Below are 10,754 nucleotides of genomic sequence, written 5' to 3' on the forward strand. Positions count from 1 at the left end.
CACTCGTATTCGGTACTTGAGAATAGGTGACAGGTTTCTTGTTTTTCTTCTTTAAGTACTCGTCACGTATAATTCCCGAATCAGTGTTTGAACAAATTGATTGAGCACGATCAACACATTTGTTTGTTACCTTAAATGATTCAATCCTAATAACTTTTCTTGGATTGACATCAGAATACATTATGACACTCTCATCAACTTGTTTTTCATTTGGTTTTACATTCAGTTTAGTCTTACAATTTGATGACACTTTTATCTCATCAACCTTTGCTCTACATTCTTTAGCAACATGTCCCGGTTCTCCACACTTAAAACATAAACGTGAGTCTAAAGACTTATGTAGTGAACCACTAGTTTGACCGTTAATCACGGGTTGAGATTTTGATTCTTCAAAAGACACTTTCTGAGTACCAGCAGATGTAAATCCCTTTTTATTTTGGAAAAATTCTAGGTTGGTAACATTAGATGAATTCTCCATCCCAGATGATTTGACAAATTTTATGGGTTTAAATGTGCTGCTCTTTGTCTTTTCTTGAACATGTTTAGATTTTGATTTGTTAAATTGTTGTTCAAGTTTGGTAACTTTTGAAGTGTCATCCCGATATACACTTTCAATCATTTCAGGTTTAAGAAGGTTCAATGGAACTTCTTTGTCCGAAAAAATTTTGATAAACCCTTTAACTTAAAAACTTTCCCATTTGAAGAAACAGACTGAGGATTGACAAATTTCATCAACTCCTCATCAGTGACAGTCGGTTTATCTAATTTCTTATTAGTGCATAATGTCAGTAGTTCATAGTCCAGTGTCTGTAATCGAGTCTGTAATGTTTAATTATGTTTTGTATGTTTAAGCGAAGTTACTGACAAGTTCGCTTAACAGGCGAACTTGTTAGTCAAGCGAAGTTATGGACAACTTCGCCTGAACATGCTAGGCGAAGTTGTCGTGTATTTATAGTCCTAGGTTACGGCTTGGTTTGTAATCGTCGTTTTAAGTTCGTGTCAGTAGTTCGAGTTCATTGTAACGTGAGGATGAGAGTCTGTAACAGTGATATTACATCACGTGTTTGAGTTATAATATATAACGTGTGTTCGTGTGATTCGTGTTCTATACTTGTATCGATCTACGCAGGGATTCCGCACCTAAGTAGACCGAGATATCTCGTGCGATCCGTCCAGGGAACCTACAATTGGTATCAGAGCATTTGCTCGATTGTGTGGTTCGGGATATTCACGCGGGTATAGAAATCGTCCCGTTTCGACTATTCCCGGGACGTGTTTTCTGTGTTTTTGAGTCAATCTTACCTCCTACCATCGTGTTCAAGCCTTTGCACCGTCAAAAACCTCGTAAAATCCAGATTTCAGATCTGCAAAAACGTCCGTGTTCATCAGGCGAAGTTGCCGTCAGGATACGTAGGGTTTCGGCGAAGATATAAGGTTAAGCGAAGTTATCCACAACTTCGCCTACCTTCTCAAGTTCGCCTAACTCAGTGAAGTTCTCTACAACTCCGCCTACCACCTAAGTTCGCTTACCTTAAGCGAAGTTAATCTTCTGCGAAGTTCTTCAGCGAAGTTAATCAGCGGCGAAGTTAAGGCTTAAGCGAAGTTATCCGTAACTTCGCCTACAGTACTTTTCAGAAAATTTTTTGATTTTTTTTGGGTTTCTTACTTTTCGGGAAAGATGTCGTCAATTAACATCTCTGAGTTAGTGAAGATGGAAGTTGAAGCAGGGTCAGCTACTAAGGCCCCAAGATTGCTGAAGGGAACCGATTTCGTTGCATGGAAGGATCGGTTCATACAATATGTCAAGTACCAGGATGCGAAGATGTGGGTATGCATCCAGGATGGTTATATTCCACCAGTTATGGAGTATGAAGGTCGTGATCAAATAAAAAAATATAGCAAAATGGAAGAAGAAGAGAAAAAGATGTATTAGGCCGAGAGCAAGGCTCATGCTGCTATTACTATGGCTCTTCCACAAGAGATCCTTCATACGTTTAGAAAGTACACGTCAGCAAGAGAGCTTTGGGAAGCTCTTGAGAACATATTTGAAGGGAATGTAGGAATCCGTGCTTCAAAGATAAAATTGCTCAAAACCCAGTTCTCAGTCTTCAAGTATTTGAAGAATGAATCTTTAGATGATATTATCACTTGATATTACCATCTGATGACAGAATTGAGCAACTATTCAATTTCCTACCGAGAAGAAGAAATAGTTGAGAAGCTTCTAGATGCTCTCCCACCAAAATGGGAGATGTACACTGTGCTGATGAGGGAAGACAAAGACTTTCCCACATATGATCTAGAAACGGCAGTCAACAAGCTCAGAACATTTGAGCTTAACATGGTCAGAAAGGAGACACCTATGGATCAGGTTCAAGATCCAGGTATGTATGGAGCTAAAGTCAACACTAGCTCAGGATCGAAGACTGAATCTGCTGCCTACTACTCGAAGGGAGAGTCGGGTGCAAACTCATCACATGAGGGTCATGTGTCAGTCAACACAAATGGTGATGTTTGCTATGTAGCATGTGGATCGAGTGGTTCTCAACCCCAGGTAAGCAAGAGTAGTTACTCTCCAAGTATTCCCAGCAACAACTACTCTAAGATGCCTATGAGTGTCAAGTCTGCTGAAGAGCAGTTTGGTCTCTATGCTTCTTTTATTGCTTCCTATGAGAACTACATTCAAGGGAAGGTTGTTGATCCAACTATGTTGGATGAAGACTATGACCAGATTGATGCTGATGATCTGGAGGAAATGGATCTGCAATGGTAGATGGCTATGATCGTAAGAAGAGTGAAGCGGTTTATGAGAAAGACCGGGAGAAAGTTTGTCGGTGGAAAGCCAGGGTTTGACAAGGCGAAGGTGAGATGCTACAATTGTCAGCAAAACGGTCACTTTGCAAAGGAATGCAGGAATGAGCGTGTGGAACGAAGTCAGGGCAGGTCTACACAGCAAAGTGGGGGTTCTAAAGATTATAGTGCAATGATTTCCAGAGAAGATGGTGAATACAACTGGAACCTGCATTCTAAAGAAACTTTTGAGCAGGCAAATTTGGCGAAGGTTGAAACTGAAGAGAATAAGAAGGTTACCGGAGAAGAAAAAGCTCTTATGGCAGACGTAAATGACCAGCTCTCCGAGGTATGTTCTAAACCTACATGTTCTAAATGTGAAAACTTGTCTGAGCAATTAGCAACTATAACCGATCAGTATGTTAGGTTGGATGCTGAATTTAAAACCCTAAAAGAAGATCATCATTTTACAAAAGCAAGAGAAAATAGCTATAAAGTCAAAATAAAAGCTTGTGAAAAAGATGTTAAAAGCCTAAAAACAAAACTTGCTGAAAAAATTGAAGTGATTGATTTAAGCTATGAAGTTTTGGAGGAAAAAACCAAACTAATTGCTGATAGAGAAAAACAGATTGCTGATCACCAGGTAAAAGTGGTGGAACTGAATAGAAAACTAGAGCAGTTTCAGAAATTCCTCTGCTATTCTTGATCACCTTGTTAGTGATCAAGGTTCCTCTGCTAAGAGAGGAGGAATCGGTTATCATGAGGTTCCACCACCTTATAATCACAATTACACTTTTAACCCTAGTATTCAGAAATCTGTTGATTTTGAGGTTGCTCAGACAGTACCAGTTAAAATAACTTGTAAAGAACCAAATGTTAGTGGAGGCGAAACAAGTTCGCCTGTTTCAAGTGTTAAAATTTCTGATCCAAGTCCAGTCTCATCGGATTCGGATAAGTCATCCGAGTCTGGTAAGGCAAAAGAGGAGGGGGTATTACCCAATGGTGGAGAGAAAGATAAGACGAATAAAAAAGAGTACTCCACTAAACCCGTACGTCCCACCATATGTGAGACGAACGGGCGGTAATAAAGCCTCGACATCGTTGATAAAAAGGTTGAGCATAGGTGTTGTTTTAGGTGTAATCAATTAGGGCACCTAGTTGCAGATTGCCCTCTGAAGCAGCGATTCAGAGGTGTAAGGCCTACTAAAACTGAGAATAAGCCTAATAGTTATTATCATGCTGCTAAAAATGAAAACCATTTAAAATTCAAAAATGTGACTAATTCAGGTTTTCATAGAAACAAATCTCAGTTTTACACTGCTAATAACCAAACTACAAACTATAATTCTTTCAATTCACTAAGGTTTGGTAGGCCTCACAATCAATCTACAAGGAGGTATTCTAGTAGGACTTACAGGAATTATCAAGATACTAACTTTGGAAAGCCAAAGTTTGGGATGTATAGATCCAAGACCAATTGGTCTTGGGTCCTAAATTCTAATCTTTTGCTTTATTGTGCAGGAACAGTTGAACAGGGCTGCCAACAATCTTTGGGTTGTAGATAGCGGCTGTTCCCGGCACATGACGGGTAACAAATACTTGTTACACGATTTGAAACCTGTTCAAGGAGGGAGAGTGAGCTTTGCCGGTGAAAGTGGTGGCAAGATTACAGGAATGGGAACGGTGTCGAACGGAAAGATGACATTGGAGAAAGTTAACTTTGTAGAAGAATTGAAGCACAATCTGCTGAGTGTGTCGCAGATCTGTGATAAGGAGTACACCGTTCATTTTACTAAGAATAAGGCGATTGTGTTGCAACCTGGTTTTCAGATACCAGAGGAGTGGATTGTGATGAAGGCTCCACGTGAAAGAAATACGTATATTATGGATATGAGGTCGACTGAAATGGCCACGGAAGAATCATGCCTTATGACAAAAGCGAGTGAATCGGAGTCCGAATTGTGGCATAGGAGAATGGGACACATTCATCTTCGGAAGATGAACCACATTGTCAGAAATGGACTTGTGCTGGGCGTTCCCTTGAAGAATTTCAATTTTGAAGATAAATGTATAGCGTGCAAGAAGGGAAAGCAGCACAAGAAATCCCATCTCACCAAGAAAGTCAATTCAATTGCCAGTACTCTAGAATTGCTTCACATGGATCTCTTCGGTCCTGTGAATGCAAAAAGTCTAGGAGGTACTTCTTACTGCTTGGTGATCACTGATGACTACTCACGATATTCGTGGGTATATTTCCTGAAATCAAAAGACGAAACGGCTCAGATGGTGAAGAATTTGATTACCAAAGTTGAGAACGTTATGGATAAAAGGGTTAAGTTCATCAGGAGTGACAATGGAACGGAGTTCAAGAATTTTAAGATGGAGATCTTCTGCCTTCAGAGAGGGATTGAACACCAATACAGCGCTCCGTATACACCGCAACAGAATGGAGTGGCTGAAAGGAAGAACAGAACATTAATTGAAGGAGCCAGAACAATGCTGGCTGATTCGAAGCTTCTTATGGTGTTTTGGGCTGAAGCTGTTGCTACAGCCTGTTATGTTCTGAATAGAGTCTTAACTGTTAAAAGACTTGGTAAAACGTGTTATGAGCTTATGCATGGGAGAAAGCCTAACTTGAGTGGTCTTGAACCATTCGGGTCCCCTTGTTCGATTTTAAAGACAAATTCTAAATTTGGTGAAGTAGCCGATGAAGGAATCTTAGTCGGTTATGTTGTTGGGACTCCCAACAGACGTGTCTTTAATACATTGACCAGCAAGGTTGAGGTGGTGTGTAACACCGATATCACAAGTTACCAACCGCCAAAACCAAGCAACGGACCTGCTGAGTTTTTCGACTATGTTAAACTTTTTAAGTCTTTTAACATACCGTATTTGGATATTGCTGAAGAAGAAGAGAGAGTTGCTACGAAGATGATCCTTGATGAGGAAGAAAACCTATTACAAAGACAGCTGATCGATAAATGTCAACCTTCCTCATCAAATGCTGTCGATACCCCTGCTGCCTCGACTGAAGAAGAATTTTTCAATCCATTTCACTCTCAGCATGAAACAACCATTGACGAGCTCTCTTCTAACTTGGAAGACAATTTGCATGTCGGTTCTGTTCCGACCACGAGAATTCATAAAGATCACCCTTTGGAGAATGTGATTGGTGATGTGTCCTCCGGTGTACAAACAAGACGTAGCTTGAATGAGCACACCTGTGTTTACACAAGCATCAAGGAGACAGGGATAATCAACGAATGCTTGTACACCTGCTTTATCGGCCAGATTGAACCGAAGAGTTATCAAATGGCTCTCAAGGACAGCTCGTGGGTCGAAGCTATGCAAGAAGAATTGGCTCAATTCAAGAAAATGGAAGTTTGGACTTTGGTTGAAAAACCGAAGCATGTGCATGCGATAGGCACAAAATGGGTGTTTAAGTGCAAGAGAGATGAGAAAGGGATTATCATAAGAAACAAGGCGAGGCTAGTCGTTAAAGGTTTTAATCAACAAGAGGGGATTGATTATAATGAAGTGTTCGCTCCTGTCGCAAGGTTGGAAGCCATTAGATTGTTTTTGGCGTTCGCTGCTTATAAGAAGATGAAGGTATTTCAGTTGGATGTGAAGAGTACGTTTCTGAATGGGAAAGTTGATGAGGTAGTGTATGTTGAGCAACCTCCGGGTTTTCCTGACCCAGACTTTCCTGATCACGTGTACAAGTTAAGCAAGGCATTGTATGGACTACATCAGGCACCTCGTGCCTGGTATTCAACTTTATCAGATTACTTGCTTGAAAATGGGTTTGAAAGAGGGAAGATAGATAGCACGTTGTTCTTCAAGAGAGATGGAAGCGACTTCCTGCTGGTGCAAGTCTACGTGGATGACATTATCTTTGCCGCAACAAGAGTCTCCATGTGTCAAGATTTTGAGGCCGTCATGAAAAAGAGGTTTGAAATGAGTGCTATGGGTGAACTAACTTTCTTTTTAGGATTGCAGGTTGATCAGAAGAAGGATGAGATGTTCATTCATCAGACCAAGTATGTCCATGATGTGCTCAAACGCTTCAAGATGGAGGACAGCACTCCATTCGACACTCCAATCTGCGTCAATCACAAATTGGGTGCTGAGTCAGACGGTGAAGCAGATGTGGACCCAACTCAATATCGGGCTATTATAGGTTCTTTAATGTACTTAACTGCTTCTCGGCCTGATATAATGTTTGCTGTTTGTCTTTGTGCACGCTTTCAGGCAAACCCAAAAGAATCTCATCTGAAGGGTGTGAAGAGGATACTGAGGTATCTCAAGGGAAAACCGAAGCTGGGATTGTGGTACCCGAGAGGAGGAGACTTGGAGCTAGTCGCTTACACAGATTCTGATTATGGAGGGTGCAATCAGAGTTGAAAGTCAACAACTGGAGGATGTCAGTTTCTTGGTAGCAGATTGGTGTCGTGGCAATGCAAGAAACAAACTTCGGTCGCAATTTCAACCTGTGAAGCAGAATACATGGCAGCATCCAACTGCTGCTCCCAGGTTCTTTGGATTCAACAACAGTTGCGCGACTATGGTCTGAATTTCTTACTTACTCCTATTTGCATTGATAACACAGCTGCTATCTCAGTAACTAACAATCCCGTGAAGCACAGTAAAACTAAACATATTGACATACGTCATCATTTTATACGGGATTGTGCTGAGAAGAAACTGATTGTGCTTGAAAAGGTGGATACGCTTGATAATTTCGCTGATCTTTATACTAAAGCGTTTGACAAAACAAGATTTCAAAACCTTATTGAACTGAATGGGATGATCAATCCCGAGTAACCATGCTTTTCATGTTCGTTTAAAAAAAAAATGTCACTATCGCTTAAAAATATGTCGGTTGCCTCAGTTTGACGGACTTGTCTTCGGATATGTTTTGGTCCTCATTTTCTACTTGTAGAATTTGAGGATAGCCATTAACCAAAGGACTGAAAGTGACCGGGGCGGTTTATGATGAGTTTTCATTCTTTCGCTTAATATTAGTCGATCATACTTAGTTAGAAGGACACATACTAGTATGTGGTCGGTCCAGCTGATCCATTGGATCTTCGGGATAGCCGTTTACCTGAAGACTTTGTTTTGGTCGGGGCGATTAATGTTAAAATTTTTTTTAAAGGGAAATGAAATTATTTTTCAAGTCTGCTACTTCGTAAGAAGTTCGTTTACTATGTTTAACAGAAAATTGATCCAACCTTGGAAAATGATAGATATACTAATTATGTGTGCTTAACTAGTGAAGTTATTAGGCTTAAAAGGCTTTAGGACAGTTATTGTATGTCATGGTAGCTTTTTATGGTGCGTAAAAGTAGATGTGATACAAACTAAATCTACTTGATTTTACGTGGAAACTCCTTACGAGTTTTGCATGTCTTCATATATATCTTTCCGAATGATAGGCAGAAAAGCGATTACCCAGTCATACACGAGCCCGTAAGTGCTCTGATTCCCGTGAAGATAGCGTTTCAAGAAACTGCAGTGATCCAGATTCGGGACTTGCAGTTGTTTACTACTCTGAAGTCTATGTAAATGTTTATCATAAAAAAAAAAAAAAATTATGAGTTATGAAAACATTCTAGAGCTGAAAATGTCAAGACTTCTCAATCATGGAGTAAGAAAGAGAACGGGAAGCAGATGAAGAGTACTTACAAACTTAATCAGACACTATGGGTCGAGGTCAATTCGGGGTGACTTGGGGAAAGCCAAATATGCTTTGAGAATAGATAGGAGGCATCAAAATCTCTGAGTTGTTGCCCACTTAAATTTTTGAGGCATAATTGAACCTAACTCGTATCACAGAAACGATGAAAACCATCTTAAGTTATTTACCTGCTTACAACCTGTCTCCTTATGTCATAATACAGCTAAACACGGATCTATGTGACAGTCACGTAGTTAGTATGATTCCTGTTCGGATCTTTTCTAAAACGTAGTAGTCCCTATCGAGACTGAAATTTGATCCCTTATACTTTATTTTAAAAAAAAAGTTTCTTGTACTTAGGTAGTTTTATAATTTTGTATCTGGTTACTTGGACTTGTTCGTGTCATTTAATTCTTAAAGGGAAGTTTTAAAAGTTAATTGAAAAATGTTCAAATTATAAGGGTTGATTTTGTAAATATCGGCGAAGTTGTTAAACAGGCGAACTTGTGAATAACTTCTCCTAGGCGAAGTTAACCGTAACTTCGCCTGTATAACATCGTCCCTATATAAGGATTTTCAAAGGTCAAACTGTTCATACTTTTCAAATTCAGCGAACTTATCAGTAAAACCCTAAGCGAACTTCTCGATAACTTCGCGAAGTTATCTGTCGATTCATCTTTGCTATCTTTCTTCGATTTCAAACAGATTTATAGGTTTGTTGGGTCATCATATCGTATAATCAATGTTCATTGATGTTAATCTGAGGTCGTTTCGACTTGTTTCGTGACCTCGGTCGATCGACCTTTGTTACCGGATTGTCAAAACTGGTTTTTACGTGGTCATGAACAAAACGATCGTCCAGATACTCTTAATATCATGTGTTTTAGGCTCCTCAATCGTCAAAATTGACCGAAACATCAGATTTTCCGACTTAGATTCTGCTTACTGTTGTCGTTTCAGATTCAGGCGAACTTAAGGTTAGGCGAAGTTATCCGTAACTTCGCCTGAGGCTCAACTTCGCCTGAGGCTCAACTTCGCCTGAGGCGATGTTGTGGTGAGGCGAAGTTATCATTAACTTCGCCTGGACCTTTTAATTTTTTAATTATTAGACGAACTTAAAGATGAAGCGAAGTTGTTCCTAACTTCGCCCCAACTTTAACTTCGCCTATACAGATTTTATCACAACTTCGCACATGGTAACAAGCGAACTTGTGGTACGCCTTAATGTTTATCTAACTTGGTTCGTTTGTTGCAGATATGGCTGCAGTAGCAGGTGCTGGAGGTGCTGGAGGTGACGATGGAGATAATCAGAGGCAATTCTTCCCAGGTCACAACATGTTCATCACCTTAGACCCGGAAGCGAGTGGTGTGGAGGATTACCACGAGATAATCACATTCCTCCTTCGCTCGAGGATATTCCACGCAATCACTACGACTCTGCCGATTTCCTTACCCAATATTGAGGATTTCTGGCAGACTGTGGAATACGATTGCCGCGTTGAGCCCCCGGTTATGAGAGAAACCGTCAATAATCAAGAAGTTCAGTTCTCGTCTGAACAAATTCGGGTGGCGTTACGTTTTGGAGAGGAGACTAGGGATGACCCTACAGAGTTTGTGGCTCCGTTCCGTGATGGAGCGTTTCTCCGAATGGGCTATTCTGGTCCATTAGGTGATACTCAGAGGAGGAAGGGTTTCCTACTCGATCAGTGGCGCTTCCTCATGCACGTAATGATTGTCTGCATGTCAGGGAGGAAGGCGGGCACTGACGGTATGGGTGCGACCATGCAGTCAGCAATGACTGCTCTGACTTATAACAAACGTTATAGCTTTAGTCAGATGGTCTTTTAAGAGATCGATAGACAGAGAAGAGCGATGGCCCGTGAGAGGTTCATCATGTATCCAAGATTCATTCAGATGATCTTGAATCATGTTGCTCCCACGTTGCCTCAACGACGTCCAATACGATACGTGGAGAATGTGAGCAAACGTATCTTCGCTCAATGCCGCACATCCAGTGCGAGGAGCAAGCCCGAGCTGCGTCCGAGGCATACTCCACTGTTTGGGTATTTAATCAACCCGGAGTATGTTCCTGCTACTGGGATGAGTTCAGAGACCCTCAACCACGACAGGTAGGAGCACCTCGAGATGTACCTGCTGTGCTTGTTGTGTCGGCTGGGAGGATGTAGACCTTGATGCTGCATTTGGCGGCCAAGGATTCTTCGATATGGACCGGTTTGATCCGCAAGAAGAGGTGCAGGTCTCTGCTGCACGGGTTCGGGAAGTG

This window comes from Bidens hawaiensis, unplaced genomic scaffold (genome assembly GCF_021521415.1).
Source record: "Bidens hawaiensis isolate Kalapana, Puna unplaced genomic scaffold, B.hawaiensis_p1.1 tig00001463_1, whole genome shotgun sequence".
NCBI classification, from domain to species: Eukaryota; Viridiplantae; Streptophyta; class Magnoliopsida; order Asterales; family Asteraceae; genus Bidens; species Bidens hawaiensis.